The sequence below is a fragment of the Trachypithecus francoisi genome, unplaced genomic scaffold (genome assembly GCF_009764315.1).
Source record: "Trachypithecus francoisi isolate TF-2019V2 unplaced genomic scaffold, Tfra_2.0 Lachesis_group2, whole genome shotgun sequence".
Taxonomy (NCBI): Eukaryota; Metazoa; Chordata; class Mammalia; order Primates; family Cercopithecidae; genus Trachypithecus; species Trachypithecus francoisi.
In genome coordinates this window covers 87,624,622-87,641,861 of record NW_022681465.1, presented here as the reverse complement: position 1 = coordinate 87,641,861, position 17,240 = coordinate 87,624,622, and the positions used below count along the sequence as shown (strand labels likewise).

At 43.7% G+C, this 17,240-nt stretch overlaps 1 long non-coding RNA gene across 2 annotated transcripts; it reads left to right on the top strand.

Moving 5' to 3' along the window:
* Positions 1-608: 608 nt before the first annotated feature.
* On the top strand, positions 609-16,000 carry LOC117065144. 2 transcript variants are annotated; one of them, XR_004429833.1, is made up of 4 exons: positions 609-979; positions 6,161-6,270; positions 7,263-9,391; positions 15,846-16,000. It is a non-coding gene; the product is annotated as an uncharacterized LOC117065144 (long non-coding RNA). The 2 variants fall into 2 exon arrangements; XR_004429832.1 differs by having other exon boundaries at positions 6,161-9,391.
* Positions 16,001-17,240: the final 1,240 nt, after the last annotated feature.

Genomic DNA, 17,240 nt, shown 5'->3' with positions numbered 1-17,240 from the left:
GGTTGACAATAAAGTAATTCCAATCCCCATTGAAACTTGCCTTTGGCATCTCTCGTTTGAGGAGTCCGAACAGTCTTGAAAATAATAAACTCATTATTGCTCTCAAAATTGCTAAGCAACAAAGAAAAGGAGAAGGAGAGAGAGAGAAACATGTGGGGCCACGTTTACCTGAGGACCTTCTGTGAGGAAAAGGATTAAAGAGATGAAAGCCCCAACACCTCTTCCCCGATATTCAAAGTTATTGAAATCCACTGAGGTGAACTAAAGGTGAGTGGGAGACCACAGCCACACCCAGGGACAAGAAAGGCAAAGAAGCCCCTGAAACAAAATCACCGTGAAGGAAGAACGTGACAGGACTAAAAAGAGAACAGCAGAGGAGCCTGTGCCCTAATGCAGGGGTTGCCAGCCCCAGCCCACGGACTGGTACCCGGTGTGTGGCCTGTTAAGAACCCGACCCCACAGCAGGAGGTGAAGGGCAGGCGGATGGGCATGACTGCCTGAGCTCTGCCTCCTATCAGATCAGTGCTGGCACAAGATTCTCATAGGAGCACGAACCCCATTGTGAACTGCGCATGCGAGGAATCTAGGTTGCAAGTCCTTATGAGAATCTAACTAGTGCATGATGATCTGAGGTGGAACAATTTCATGCTGAAACCATCCCTCCCACTCACACACCCCACTCCCCCATCCAGGCAATGTATCTTCATGACTGTCAATGACTCTACGATGGTGTCACTGGGAGTCTGGCCTGTATCCGTAGGAAGTCCTCCTGACTGCAAGGAGCACCCAAGTGGGTAGAGGGCCAGGCTGGGTGGGCATCCTCCTTTCCTTCTGAAGAACTATGAGCATCATTGAGGACCAGAAGCAGAGCTTGAGCCAAACCACCTCCAGGAAGCCCTCTTAGCTATGCAAGGAGAGAATCTCTCCAGACCCTTGGATTTCAGCTGCTTCTGGCATCCATGGGAGCACCTGACAGCTGGTAAGAGTTAAAAAGTCCCTGCCTCAAGGGACACCCCTAACAGAAGGGCTGGTTTTCCGCTGGCTTGGACGGGAGTGGGCTTGAGCATTGTATATTTGGAGGCCAACTGGGTGGCTGGTATTTCTACTCCCAAAACGCAAATAGTTTAGACATGAAACTCATTTTACAGAGGAAGAGAGGGTGGCCATGGAATGGTTCTGTGGCCAGACATGCCTAAGTTTGAATTCTGTTTCTTCTACTTTCTAACAGCTGTGTGTCCTTGAGCAGATGGCTTCTACCCTGTCAGCTCCAGTTTCCTCATCTATTATCATCCTCCAACGGGGATAATAACAATCCCTACATCATAGAGCTATTAAGAGAATTAAATGAGATAATGCATGTAAACTATTTGGCACCTAGTAGGCCTCAATCGATGTTAGATTAAACAAACAAGCCACACCCAAATAGGCACCAGGGCAAGTTGTGTGTAAGCAATGGGGCCCCCTATACTTAGCGAGCACTCAGAGATCCTGCTGAGAAATGATGAGTGATTTCTCACCATAAAGGAGAGAAAAAGGCAAGTAAGTTTGAGTCAGGCCCAAAATAGTCCCAAGAAGAATTCACATGGTGCGTGAATTTAGCCAGGCATCCGGGATTCCTCATTCCAAAACAACTGTGCCATTTTTGGTGTAATTTTGGACCCTCCCAGATTATTTTCAGTTTTGTACAAGAACAGTTTCTATTTTAGTTTATCTCCACTTGATTTTTCTCCCCCTCCAATTCTCTCCTGAGGGTTCTATTTCCATTGCTTCTTTACATCTTTTGATTTAAATTCTCATTTGAAAATAATTGCATGTGCTATTATTCATTGAGTTCCTGTCAAACGTGCTTGCCCTCCCTAAGACATGGGAATGCGCTTCTCTGAAACATAGCACAGAGGTGTAGCCCAGGCAAGGCCTCTAGGTTGGTGGTGGAAGGGACATAAAACTTCGCGTGTCAGGGATCTTCCTGACAGACTTTACCAGGCCTGGGTCCAAGATGAAACTGAGAAAAATGAAAAGGGATTTGGCTGACAAAGCAGATGACAGGCGGAGAGAGCCAGTAAAAGGGAATTGGCCAATGGCAAAAGGGGAATTGGCAAGGCTTTGTGAAACCCCTTGGTGGAAAACCATAAACCTCAGCTTGTCCGTCTGGTGCATCAGTCCTCAGAGGCAAATCATTTTTGCCTGTGGAAGGTGCCTGCCAGGAAGCTGCCCCTCAGGGGGCGCCTTTGGAAAAGTGGATCGTGTCTGGCTGCGTGCCCAACCCTAAGTGCATGGGGATGAGAAGAAAATGCTCACAATGAGATCTCTGAGGGCTGGGAGATGGGGAGCGCTCCAGCGGCTGACACTCGTGAGTCACAGAACAATGGGAAAAAGAAGTTGAGAAACAGAGGAAGAGGACGCGGGACGGGAGGAGGTGGGAAGCCGCTTTGTTTCTGCAGTCCGGGACTGTCAGGGCCTGCCTGTCTCCCTCTTTGACGGGTCCCACTTGCAATTACTCATCGACGCTTTCGAAACTCAAGCCTGTCTTCTTCCAGGTGAAGAACCCACTTGTCTGGGTCTCCCAAATGAGCACTTACATTGTGAAAACTCTCTTTCAGAAACCGTATCTGTGTGTGTGTGCGTGACCTTGACAGAGGCTGAGCTGCTGCCTGGGGCACCGGGCTGAGCTCCGGGGATTGGGGGTTGGCAAGGCGGTGGCCTCCTCTTCCCTCTTCAGTGCCCTCCTGATGTCTGCTTTCTCTTGTCTGAGTGCTGTGTCTTTTGTCTCCAGGCCATCCAGATTTCTTCACTGGCTTCCTCCCACTCAAGTCTGGTTTTCCAGGGAGGGTCAGTTGATGACCCGTATTTTCACCATTGCCTCTACCAAGATTTGCCTGACATATATTTCCCTTTCATAGAGAATTGGCAGAAAAAAAGTTTGTTAGAAAAATTCCTGAGGTGTTTAATAACTAGTCATAATTGAGGGTGATAGCTTCTATCAGAGGACAGTGCCCTAACCTGGGGGCTCCCTAACCTTTTCTTATGTCTGCACACAAAAAAGCCCCACGCCTGTAATCCCAGCACTTTGGGAGGCCAAGGCAGGCAGATCACTTGAGGTCAGGAGTTCAAGACCAGCCTGAGCAACATGGTGAAATCCCATCTGTACTAAAGATATAAAAATTAGCCAGGCGTGATGGCACATGCCTGTAATCCCAGCTACTTGGGTGGCTGAGGCGTGAAAACTGTCTGAACCCGGGAGGTGGAGGTTGCAGGGAGCCGAGATCGTGCCATTGTAATCCAGCCTGGGCAACAGAGGAAGACTCTGTCTCTAAATAAATAAATAAATAAATAAAATAATCAGCATTTTACCACACACTGTGACAAATCAAAGCGAGAGACAATGAGGCCTAACCCCCCCACCTCCCCACTTGGACCCCCAAGCCACACCGCAGAGGGGTGAAGGGATCCATATCTCCCAGCATCTCTGATCCTGGAGTGCACATTGACTGAGAAGCTCTGTCTTAAATCAGTGGGGCTTTTGTTTTGTTTTCTGTTTGTTTGTTTGTTTGTTTGTTTGTTTTTAGTAGAGACAGGGTTTCACTATGTTGGCCATGCTGGTCAATTCCTGGCCTCAAGTGATCTGCCTGCCCGGGCCTTTGAAAGTGCGGGGCTTGCAGGTGTAAGCCACTGCTCTCAGCCCCCGTGGTTTTTAAAATGTGCTTCCATGAGCCCTGGTAGTTTGCCCTTGTGCCTCAGAGGGAGTGGCCAGCTGGGCCAATGGGTCGCCTATTTCAGCTATAGCATCTCTGCTTTTATCTATTTTATTTATTAGATCACTGAAAGAAGAATGTTGTGGCTTAAAGGAGTTAGAAAATTACTATCTTAAGTCCAGCAAATAAAATCTTTAATGGCAGAAGCTCACACAACCGTAACAGGGTGGTGACGGATGTATTCTGAGGACAGAGGGGTTTTCTGATGCTCTTCCACCGTATCATTCAGGAAACAGAGTCAACTACAGACAGACCTATGTTGGTCCTGTCAATAATCTGTGCACATCCTGCCTCACAGGCCATAGGGGTTTTGTTTCTTTAAAAAGTCTGATCCTTGGGCAAGGCATAGTAACTGATGCCTGTAATCCCGGAAGTTTGGGAGGCTGAGACAGGGTTTGATCCCAGCAGTTCAACATGGGTCTGGGCAACATAGCAAGACCCAGTCTCTTAAAAAAAAAAAAAAAAGAAAAGTTCAATCCTTGAAAAATGATTATAAGTAAGTATAATCAGGTAAGTAAATACCAGCGACTGCTAAAGTCTTAGGTCACTGAAACACAAACACAATCACCATCCTTGCCTTTGCTACCTTTCCTATTGTAATTGATTTATTTCTGCTATTTTTCAGAGAACATACATCTGGGAAATCAAAGCTGCTGAAAGAAAGCCTAACAAAACCAAGTACTGAGATATTTCACAAGATTGAGGCATTGGTTTATTTACTATTATTATTATGCTATTGGGTTGCTATTATTACGTATGTTTCTACCCCACTTTGCTTCACAAAAGGCTTATAATGGGAAAGATTCGTTGAATAGTGTTCTATAGAAGAAGTTTAATCTCGAAGTTCAGGTTATTTGATATTTGCTGGGTGATACCATTTCAAAGCTATCAAGGTTTAATGCGAAATTAATTTAAGATTTCAATTATCTGGTTTTCATTTTAAACCTTGTATTAAAATAAAGTATCAATCGGAGTTACAGATTTGAGTGTGCATGTGTGTGCATGTATGCATGTTTAATTTCCATTCCACATTGTTCCATAAAGGATGTGAGGCCACAAGTACTATAATGTTGCAAGTTAGTGAGAATGCCTAAACTACTAGTAAAGGCTTATCTTTCAGTAGGGATTCACCAGTTGTTGTCTGACATTTTTTCCGTTGATGAATAGAATTTTGATAATATGCCTTTTTAATGTAATTTCAACTTTTATTTTAGATCCGGGGGTACACATGCAGGTTTGTTAGCCGGGTATATTGCATGATGCTGGTGTTTGGGATATGACTGATCCCATCACCCAGGTACTGAGCATAATGCCCAACAGTTTTTCAACCCTTGCTCCCCTCCCTCCTCATTCTAGTAGTCTCCATTTTCTATTGTTGCCATCTTTAGTCTATGAATATCCAATACTTAGCTCCCACTTGTAAGTGAGAACGTGCAGTATTTGGCTTTTGCTCCTGCATTGATAACACATTTGAAATATGCTTCTTCACCCTTAGACGTTTCACTACTAGAGTTTTATTGCCTTTCAGCAGCAACAGAGGAGAGTGGAGATACAGACTTAGATAGAGGAGCAGACTCACTTCTGTGGTTCTTGCCTCAAATTTTCTTTTGAAGGTTCTGAAAGCTCTGAATAGTTATCTGATTTACTCTAGGTACACTTGGGCCAGTGAAATTCTAGGCTTTAAAACAGAAAGTTTTGGAAAGAGCTCAATGAAGCTTTATTTCTTGTACAATAAATCCATCTCAGCAAAGAGAGCCAGCCCTTACATGGAACCCAGCATCTACTGAGGCAAGCAAGATTCACGATTCTGAAGACAGAGCAGGAAATCAGCTCATTAAGCCTGTTATCTTGCTTCTGACTCTGTCTTGCTCTCTGCAGTCTTCACTGTCTCAAGTGCTCTATTGTGTGCGTGGTATTTCATTTTAAAATTCTTCCATTTGCTGCTGATTGGTTGGTTTAATAGAAAAATAAATAAATAAAATGTTTCAGTTGAGACATTGTGATGTAGTTGTATATACAAGTTAACTTTAATCTATTCTCCAAGAGGGGAGGCTAGAATTTAAAATACCGTGTTTGGGGGATCCAGCAGTTAACTACTGCTGGAGGTGGTTAACTCGGATGAAGTACCCTAGCCAGAGTTAACATCTTCTAAGATGGCCACTTAGCATTTAAATATAATTAACTACATCTATGCCAGGAGGCTTATTAACATAACAGATATTTAAAATAGTTTCTAATTGGTGAGGTGAGTAGAAATCAAACCAGATGGTTGGTTAGGGATGTTACAGAGGAAACTCTGCCCTTACCTGAATGAAGCATAAGCATTGGCAAGCCCAGCTTTCTGAATACAAATGATGCAAGCTTGCAGTCTAGACCCCCAAGTTGGTTCTATGTCCTCCACTTCACAGAGAACCCTGTACCTGACCCTGTACAAAGCTGGACACACCTGCCATCAGAATATGCTTGCCCTAAATTCAACTAAGCCTTTTACGGGGAATGCTGAACAGAAGACTCAAAGGTAAAAGAGGGCCCAAGGATAAAGACTGGGACTTTCCTAGCTACATGCCATGTTTAAGACTGTTTTTGAGACTCTTTGTGAATAAATGTCTAGGTATTGTCAGAATATTTTCTGAAACCTCTTTTCATTATAATATGACTCCTGGTAGCCAGGTTGTGAAGGAAGGAATATATTGATTCCCCCAACGCTGCCTCACTTCTGATGGTTGGAGGCTATTAATATTTACCAGAAAAAGTGTTATATTTGCCAACGTGATTGGCTTGGATAGATTGCCATGCCATGCAAATTTCAAATTCATGTTTTAAAATGTAGAAAAAGAGTTACTTGCAAATATAGAGAATTAAGCTAAAGATGGTTAGCTTAAGGTTGTGGGTTTTTTTCTTTGAATTTTGGGACTCCGATTGCATTCTGTAAATGTTCCTCAGTGAAGGAACTGTTGGTGGGCCTTATACTTGTCCCTGAACACCCTTTAACTGTGACTTCTAGGATAATTTCTGAACCCTTTTAAATTCTGGGAACCTGAGAGTTGCCTGCCTAAGCAGTAGTTTTTCTCCTTCTGTGGCATCTTCTTGTGAAACATTGGATTCTAAACTGGTTGCAGTGGAAACCCAGAGCCACTGAGGGAAGAGTGGAAGCCAGAGAGAGTGTCTCCTCCTTCTGTGCTGGCTGGGACAGGCAATCTCTGCCCAGGGGTCGGGGAGAGGAACCCGGATTCATACCCGCAGGATTTTGTTTGAGATTTCATGCCTATCAAGTTCATCCTCAAAGCCCAATGCCATTCTGATTTATTATTATTATTTGAATGAGAGTCAACCACTGACTAATTGTGTCTGGGATATGTCAGGCCGAAGCCTGCCTTAGGGCAAGAGGTTGGACAAGATAATTGGGACTGTGAGGAGGAATTGAGAGACTTCCTGTGGAAGCATTAGAGTAGAAGAAGGCAACACAAAAATCTGGCATCAATAATGGTCTTTCTTTTATTCTCCTCTCAGGACAGTTTGGAAAGTTGGGATCCTTGAAGAACCCCGTGGCCTAGCAGATGAACACCCTGCCTGTGGCTGCAGGGCAATGCCACAGAGAATCCCTAGGGGGCAGCGCTCAGGCATAGGTCTCAGTGAGATTCTCAGAGGCAGAGCTGTGCAGGCATCCAGGGAACACCATCTCCTGTTTCTCACATAAAGATTACTGCACAGGCAAAGATAAGGAACATTTTCCTAACAGTAAGAAGATTTTGAATCCAATAAAGCAACAAACCAGAGCAGACTCATTTGAAACATGAACAGAGTGATGTGGTCAAAGGAATCCAAGACAAGTTTCACCAGGTTCCTATTGTGAACACAATGGATGTTTATATAAGAATCTTAGTGTGCAGCAATCATAACTAGATAATAATTATGCTTGAGATTTGGTCCTCATTCCACATGTGGATTCAGTCCTTTTCTGTCATTTTCTCATTTTCATGGAATCTGGTTTTACGGAACCATCCAATGTTTATTACAGAGAATGACCATCCATAAGCCTCTCCATGCTTATGGAAGTGACAGTTACGGGGCCGCTGGCTAAATATGCCTTCCAGGTGTTTATTTCTGGGTCTACATCGTGCCCCTCATTAATTTAACTCTATCCAGAGAATTCCTCTATGGTCTTCATCTGACTGGAAAGTAAATCATCAGTCACTTCAAATATTTCAAGCTTGGTTTTCTCTGACATAAGTCAGTTCTCCTGACTACAGTTCCTGGAAAATATTGTAGAGCCCTGCAGCATTGCAGTATTTCAACCTTCATTTGAATTGCCTATGACCCAGATGTGAGCTCGTGCTTCCATAGTCTCAGATGTCTGGGTGAATCCACCAATTCCACACCTGTGAACATCCCTGTCCTTGATTCTTGCTAATTGTCAGGAAACTTGCACTCATAATCCCTCCTGCCTCTGGCTCCTGGGTCCATATGTACTGGCTCTGTATCAGCCTCTCTCAACCCATGTGTAATACTCAGCCCTTTGTCATTTTATACAAGACAATTCACTCTAAGCGTTTCATGAGTAATACCTTGTACAAGTAATACCTTGGGATGCAGAGTGAGAGTGTGTGGGTGGGTCATGTTATATAGTTCAAGGCTTCCCAAGGTCCTCTAGCCTCTCTGTCCTCTCCCTCTTCCTTCCTTATTTTCCCTGGGAGCTCCATGACCTTCTCCCTCTATCAGACAAATTAGCCCAGTTCCCCTTAGCTCCTACCACTAAGTTGTCCATCAAGGCCCTCAGCGGAACAAAGTGTGCTCTGTTTGACAAAATCTATGTTCCTTAGAAGATAATTAGACTATAAATAACAACAAAAGTTCAGGTGCACATATGTTTTAGTTGATGAAATCAAATATAAATCTCTGCCTCCACTGAAAGATAGCACAATATTGTGAGGAGGAACTGAATTAGGAATCAGCCTATTCGAGTTTGAGGCCCAGCAGCATTCTTCACTAGACAGGTGAAAAAGCCAGCAATTCATTTTCAGTCTCAGTTCATCATCTGAAGAGTGAAAATGTTACAAATATTTTGAATCATTATGCTGATTAAAGGAAATAACTTATTCACATGCACTGTGAAACATTAGAGCAGCATTTCTCAGGACTTTCTTAGTTTTACGATGACTGAGGGTGCTGCTGGCACCTTGGAGGAAGCGCCGGGGATGCCAGGTGTCTGCCAATGTGGAAAAATTTTGTATAACCCGGCACTGCCAAATTATCAATAATATACCCATTGAGAAATGCTACGTTTGAACACAGTATAAACGAAAGGTACATTACCTCTGACCTTCCGTCTTTTACACAAAATGCTGATGAATTTCTACGTGGTGTAGATAATTCTTTTAAACAATTTTCCTCATTCTGGATTATTTTAGCCCAATCTTTGTTCCAAGGTGATAGTATGTCTGTCTTCCAATGATGCTGCCAACATTTTAATTACAATCTTGAGCTTCCTTCTCTACAGAGTGCTTCCATTTACGGTATCTTTGATCTCTCAGTTGAAACTACATTTTACCCTCCAGAAAACAAAAAGAAGAAAGACAAATTATGGGATAAAGGCTGAAAAAATTTTCCTCATGGTGAAGACAAGCAGTATGAGGAAGCAGGTGAGCTAAGTACCCACAGGGCAGCTATTTGGGCCACAATAGTTGTTTTCCCAAGGCCAGCGTTACCTGGTGTAAACAATTGTTGGACTTTCAATCAGGCTTCAAATCTCTTTCCCACCCCTCCTCTTCTGATTGCAGTAAACAAGGTAGCCCTAAACAGGGCCCAGGCTTCCAGACTGCAGACTTCTAGGAGCAATACAGTTCTATCCCCATTCTCTGACTCGCCATCTGCCCATGAACCCTTGAGAGGGTCCATCATCTGCAGGCCTGACTCCTGATTTGCTCTCCTGGCTGTGGTGAAGCACTATGGTCACCCACATACACCCTCCCTTTATCCTCAGGCAAGGACTCAGGGCTGCTACTCCTACCACAGAGGTAGATGGACCCCATGAGGTGGGTTTGGGGGAGGATTAGCAGGTACTGTCCTTGGGCCAAGAGCCAGATGAGCATTTACACTCATCTTAACAACACTACATCCTTAGGTTTAGAAAGCTGTTTTGAAATGCTTGATACAGTGAGGGTGCTCAGAGATGTTTCATCACTTATATAAGAGGGGGGAAACCCTGCCTCTATAGGCTTATGGGGTAATGTGATTCAGATGAGAGTAGGAGGGCCTAACTGGTTGGGAAGATATGGAATGTGTAAGCCAGTTATACTCTTATTTCCAGTTAACAGGCTGAACCCTTAAGTTTTTGTTTTTAGATGATATATCTGATTACTTTGACAATGTCACTTCTCTGAAACTTTCAATGACTCTCTCTGCTGATAGAAAAATCCCAATTTCCTTAGCCTTTCATTGAATCGATCCATAATTTGGGTCTAACCTACTTTTCTAGTCTTCTATTTTGTAACTCCCCTCACAAATCTTACACCCCAGCTCTTCTGAATTAAAAACAAAACAAAACAAACTTTGTCTTCCCTGGAAACAGGTCCTCCAGCTGGTCCTACTATTAGTTAATGAGCAAAATGACCCTGGAAAATCATTAACATCTTGAAATCCTAGCAGCTTAGCTTGTAAAATCCAGTGGTAAGACTTTGGCTGATGAATTTTTCACAAGTTGCCCAGGTGAATATTAACACATCAAACATCTGGACCAAAACCCTCTTCAACTCTGATTTTCCCACACATTCCCCGTGCACTGCAATTCTCTGTCTCCATGTGTTTATTTATCAAAGTATCTTTTCCTGGAATGCTTCACTTTCTCTCTGGTTAACCCTGTAAGTTCAGGTGCATACACACATGCACACCTGTGCACATACACACATGCCAAGGACCTTCAAGATCAGCTCCAACACTGCCCGCTCCAGAAAGTCTTGCCTAAGGTTGGAGCTCATCTTTCAATGACCTCTTTCTTCAAACACCTTTACATAGCACTTATCACGATTAGTCCTTGGTGGATCTTAGCTCACCACCGGTAGACTAGAACTTCTTCAGAGTAATCCTTCTTATTCATCTTTCATTTTCCACATTAATCATGAAAGTAGCTTGTGAGAGTTGGTTGAATTGAGTTAAATTAACCTGACATGAATTAATTGAGAGACATCTTGCTGAAGGTGACAAGTTGGAGGCTCTTGGGAGAATTACAGATAAGGGTGGGGGCTTGTGTCTCCTGACCTATGTCTCTGCCTATTGTGGAACTCTTACCAGGCACATCCCCTATCTGTCTCTATCCACATGTGATTGTGGACTCAAAATAAAAAGAGGGATGCAGCTGCTTTTTGTCAAAATCGGGCAATTTTATATCTGTAATCTTGCAGCCAGAGCGGTTGAGCTGATATATTTCATGACTCACTCTAGACAGATTAAAGTCTGTCCCTGAGAAACGAGGAGGGGGAACCATTAATCTTTTCTAAAATAAACAGAGAGTTATAACAACTCTTTAATCTGAAGAGTGGAGATCCTGAGCTGGAACACAGCACCCAAGGGCGCGCCAAATTCCACAATGAGTAAAGAGTGCCCAGATAAAAATTGATTGTGGGATCCTCTTCCCTGTAGTACCTGAGGGGCATTCACAGTGTCACCAGCATTTAAAGAGGCTTCGGCAAAGTAGCTGGCCCAGCTCCAGATGAAAGAAAGACTTGTCATCATCTGAACCCTTTGGGTCACTTGCTTTTCTAAGCCTGCATGAAAGCTTTGGGATGCCTATGCAGTTAGCATTTCACTCTTGGTGGCCTACCACTGTGTCCCATTCTTGCCTCTCCCACCCAGCCACCCCATCCACAGTTCTTGCTTCTCCCCAGGCATGGCAGAGTTTCTCCTCTGTTTTCACAGTACTCCCTAAACCCTGAAATTTGGCCAATTCTGCCTTCAGGGTCATCAAGCATCACTTTTCTTTCTTTTCTTTTTTTTTTTTCCCAAGATGGAGTGTCTTGCTCTGTCACCCAGGCTGGAATGCAGTGGAACAATCTCGGCTCACTGCAACCTCCACCTCCCGGGTTCAAGCAATTCTCCAAATCTCCTGAGTAGCTGGGATTACAGGTGCCCACCACCACACCCAGCTAATGTTTGTATTTTTAATAGAAGTGGAGTTTCATCATGTTGGCCAGGCTGGTCTCGAACTCCTGACCTCATGATCCACCCGCTTCGACCTCCCAAAGTGCTGGGATTACACGCGTGAGCCACCTTGCCCAGCCAGCATCACCTTTCTTTACTGCCAACAAGGCTCAACAGTCTCTCTCCACTGCATCCTGCTCCACCTCCCAGGACACCACAACCTGTAGATTCCCTTTCCCTCCTTGGCTTCCAACTTGATTCTCCTTTGTTTCTCTCTCTAACCTTCTCTGATGCCTCTTCCTTGTCTGTCATTTAATTATCAGTATCCCCAGATTTCTTCCTCAAGTCAGCCTCTCTTCTCCCTGTACATTCTCTTTCATGACAATGTCATTTATTCCTGCAGAACCTCAATGACAAAGACTCAAACTTATTACCTGTTCCCAAGCTACAGACTCATTCTTTGAACGGCCTGATAGACATCATTTGGACATTTTACTGGTATCTCACACTTACCATTTCCAAATCTAATGGATTATCTGTGATTAACTCCACCTCCAACCCCTCTTCAAATAACCTCTAGTGCCTATTTTCCTGATTACCTACAGTAGCACACAATTACCCCAGTCACTTTATAATCTTATCCATGGAGCATGTACAGCTGTTAGGTTTTTCTCCATTCCTCTCTCTGACATGCCACTGTTTACCAAATTCTTAGAGTACAGTCCTATAGATTCTGTGTCTAAATTGTTTCTGGTAAGTATTTTCTCCTGTTCACATTCATGACCATAACTCAGGCTCTTACTATTTTTTGTCTCATAACAGCTTTGATACTGGCTGTCCTGCCTCAAACATTGTTCGGTTTATCACATTCTTGCAGAAGAATTTTTCTAAACCACAGATAGGAACATATCCCACTGCACAAAAGCTTTCAAAGACTAAGTACTCCCCATTGCCTGCTGATTGTATCAGAAAATCTTCAGCCCAGAATCTAATGCCCTCCATAATATGACTCCCACCTACTTTTCCAATCTCATTTCCCACCAGAGTCAAGTGTGATTACTCACTGTCCCGTGTAAACACACCAACTTTCATGCCTTACTGCCTTTGCACCATTTTCTCATTCTGCACTGCCCCAAATATCCCTTTTTCTGCCACCTAAGTCTTTCTGTGACGAGGACAGAAGGCCAAGGACCAAGGCCATCTCCAAGCTACCTCTATCCTGAAATCTTTCCAACAGTTGGCAAGCACTCTTCCTTTGAGCCCATGCCATACTTTTCTGTGGTTTTTTTCCTTCCTTCCTTCCTTCCTTTCTTTCTCTTTTTTTTTTTTTTTTTGACAGAGTCTCACTCTGCTGCCCAGGCTGGAGTACATTGGTGCAATCTGGGCTCGCTGCAACCTCTGCCTCCCAGGTTCAAGCAATTCTTATGCCTCAGACTCCCAAACAGCTGGAATTACAGGCATGTGCCACCATGCCCAGCTAATTTTTGTATTTTTAGTAGAGACAGGGTTTTGCCATGTTGGCAGGACTGGTCTCAAACTCCTGACCTCAAGTGATCTTCCCACCTCAGCCTCCCTAAGTGCTGGGATTAAAAGCATGAGGCACTGTGCCTGGCCCCTTTCTGTGATTTTTTTCATTGTAATTTATGTGCTCTTGTTTTATTCCCTGCATTAAGTGGGTAGTTATCAATCTTTTTCACCCTTATGAAGGATGACAGTCATATTCTCTATGCATTCTTGTGCCAGGGTCCAGCAAAAAAGCTGTAACTTAATCCTTTTCTATCCCAATCAAAAAGTGTATCAAAAGGCAAGATGGGGATATGCTTAAATCTCTTTTATTTACATAAAAGTCACACGCACTGGAAAGGGTTAACTCAGAAGCCCTAGGTTTCTCAAACCCTTCACATTCCAAAAGAAAGCCTCTCTTCAGGACTGACCCTTGGCTTGGGCAAAACCTTTGAGCTCTTGGAATATTCTGCATGATAAGATTGTTTTTTGTATGCCTGAGGCCTTGGGCCAGGCTGTACCAGTATAACCAGATAAGTTTATGCTAAAAATGTGATTTTTGATAAATGCCTGTTTTTGCTCTGGGGAGCTAGAGACTGAGTAGCTGAGGTCAGTCACATGGGTGCTGAATGTCTATGTAGCAGAACTCCAGTTAAAAAACCCTAGATACCGAGGCTGGGGAGCTTCCCTGATTGGCAGTACTTCATGTGTGTTTTCACACATCACTGCTGGGAAATTAAGTATGGCCCCATATGACTCCACTGGGAGAGGACATCTGGAAGCTTGTTCCTAATTTCTCCTGTACTTTGCCCGATGTGCCTTGCCCTTCACTGATTTCAATATGTAAACTTTCACTTTAATAAAACATAACAATGAGTATAGCAGTTTCTGAGTCTTGTGAGTCCTTCTAATAAATCACTGAAGCCTGAGGGTGGTCTTGAGGTCCCCTGACACAGCACATCATTCACCAACTTCAAAACTTTAGGTTGTAAATTGCTAGTGACTAACTTCACAACTGATTACAACCTACCACCAAGTGCTAACACATGGGTTGTCCTTTGTGGTGAGGAGGAATATGTCTTTTTTATCTTTTCATCCCCTGCTATGCTTTGCACAGAGACTACCCCTCAGTAGGTGCGCAGGTAACATTCAATTGCAAACATTAGAATCAAGATCTTGACCAAATATTAGAATATATCTCTCAGCCGGGTGTAGTGGCTCATGCCTGTAATCCCAACACTTTGGGAGACTGAGGCAGGCAGATCACTTGAAGCTAGGAGTTCAAGATCAGCCTGGCCAACATGGCGAAACTCCATCTCTACTAAAAATGCAGAAAATTAGCCAGGCGTGGTGGTGCATGCCTGTAATCCCAGTTACTTGGGAAACCGAGGCACGAAAATCGCTTGAACTAGGGAGGCAGAGGTTTCAGTGAGCTGAGATCATGCCACTGCACTCCAGCCTGAGGGACAGAGTGGAAAAAAAAAAAGAAAAAGAAAATATCTCTCAAGTTTAGGTATCATTTACAAGCCCAAGATGCACATGTAAGGCTAAGCTGTGGTAACAAAGAGACCGAAACATACAGTGGCTTAAATCAGCCAGGCATTTGTTTGTTTTTCTCATCAACAAGTCTTGGGGGAATGGTCTAGGTTGGTGGGCAGTTTTTTCCCATGTGGTCATTCAGGAACTCAAGTTCCTTCCTTGCGTGACTCAGTCATCTCTAAGAGCAGAGATCAGCAGACTACAGGCTGCAGGTCAAATCTGTCCTGCCACCTGCTCTTGTAAATGAAGTGTTGTTGGAACACAGGCATACTCACTTGTTTATGTGTTGTCTATGGCTGCTTTGTGGTCCAACAACAAAGTGGAGTAATTGTGATAGAGACTCTATGGCCCACAAAGTCTAAAATATTAACTGTCTGGCCCATTACATTAAAAGTTTAGTAAGCCTACAGGAAAAATGAAGAGGGATGGAAGATATACATCCAATATTTTAAAACCAAGGAATAAAAGTGACAGGTATCACGTTCACTCATATCTCCGTGGACCAAAACTAGTCATATAATTTCACATAGCTGCAAGAGAGGCTAGACACAGTAGTCTTTACCACAGGAGTCAGTAAACTCTTTCTGTAAAGGGCCAGAGAGTCAATATTTTCAGCTTTGAAGGCTGTGTGGTCTCTGTCACAATTATCTGGCTCTGTCACTGTAGTGTAAAAGCAGCTATAGACAATGTGTAAATAAATGAGTGTCACTGTGATCCAAGAAAAGTGTATTTACAAAGGAGGCAGTGGGCGAGATTTAGCCCACAGGCCATAGTTTGCTGACTTATGTGCTAGCTTGATGGCCATGTGTCTATCTTAAACTCTGGGAGTTTCTATCATTAAAAGGAAGAAGAAGAGAATGGCTCTGGGGCAGGGGGCAAGGGATGTCAGTCTCTAACACAAATACTTTTTGTTCCCAGGCAAATTTTGAAAACAGATAACCCCATTGATTTATTTGTTGGTATATGCATGCTGACTCTAGTTGCAGAAGGCATATATGTTGGAAAAAGTTATCCATTTACGATTTTTAAGAAATGATCTCCACTGGGCCTGAGTTCAACTCCATACTAAAGAAATCCGAAGCCTCTCCATTCAGTGTTTCCAGCGGTCTTCACTGATTCATTCTGTTTTACTAATTAAAATCCATGTGACCCAAGGTATAACTGTGCTGGGTGTGGTTGATTGACACTCTGCATTCACTCCACCTTTCTATGTACTTTTCTGTACTGCAGAGTCTGGAAAGCTAAAATCTGCATTTCCCAGACTCTCTTGGATCTAGGGTTCTGGATGCACTTAGGCAAGACCTAAACCACAGCAGTAAGACAGCAGCTATCTCCCTGCTGCTACTTCTGTGGACAAGCAGGTCATGAAGATGTGTCAGAGCAGTGGTGGCAGCTGGATTCCTCATTCTGTGATTTTATCACCAGCTTTGAAAATATAAGGAGGCATCTGTGGCTGCCATGCGGGGACCAGGAAGCCAGGATCAGGAAGCTGCTGCTGGCCCTGGCACAGGCAGAGGCCACCTCAGCAGACAGCCACATCACTGCTGGAGAGGCAGTGTGGGAACATTCCAGGTGGGAACTCCAGGATTCAAGGAGAGAAGTCACCACAGGCAAATGACCAATTTGCAGGACGATAAGTAGGCTTTCTTCCATGAGTACATTTCCTGGCCACAAAAAGACAATCATGGTTTTATCTTGACTTTATATGTAAGAATATGTAAGTAGATTAGTTTGCTTCTGATGAGGTTCCGACCATATACCTCACTCTCAGGTCATCATCAGATGCCAGTTGTCTATGGTTAGGGATGTCACATAACATCTCTGGGCTTCAGTTTCTTAATCTGTCAAATAACAGCATAAGATGAGATGACCTTTCCAAGGGCCTGTTCTGTTCTAAAATGCTGTGAGCTATTAGTGTAATTAAAAATAGATATCTGCTGCATCCTTTTTTGCCCTGAAGGACTGAGCCAGCCACAGATTCATTTCAGCGCTATTAGTGACTGTTATTGTTGAACTGCAGGCCTCTCAAAATTCATATGTTGAAGCCCCTACCCCCAGGGCCTCAGAATGTGACTGTATTTGGACACAGGGCCTTTATAGAGGTATTACATTAAAATGAGGTAAATATGGTGGGCCTTAATCCAATACAACTGGTGTCCCCACAAGAAGGGGAGACTAGAAGACAGACAGAGAGAAGATCATGCAAAGGCAGAGGGAGAAGGCACCTATCTACAAGCCAAGAGAGGAGACTCAGGAGAAACCAACCCTGCCGACACCTTGATCTCAGACTTCCAGCCTCCAGAATCATGAGAA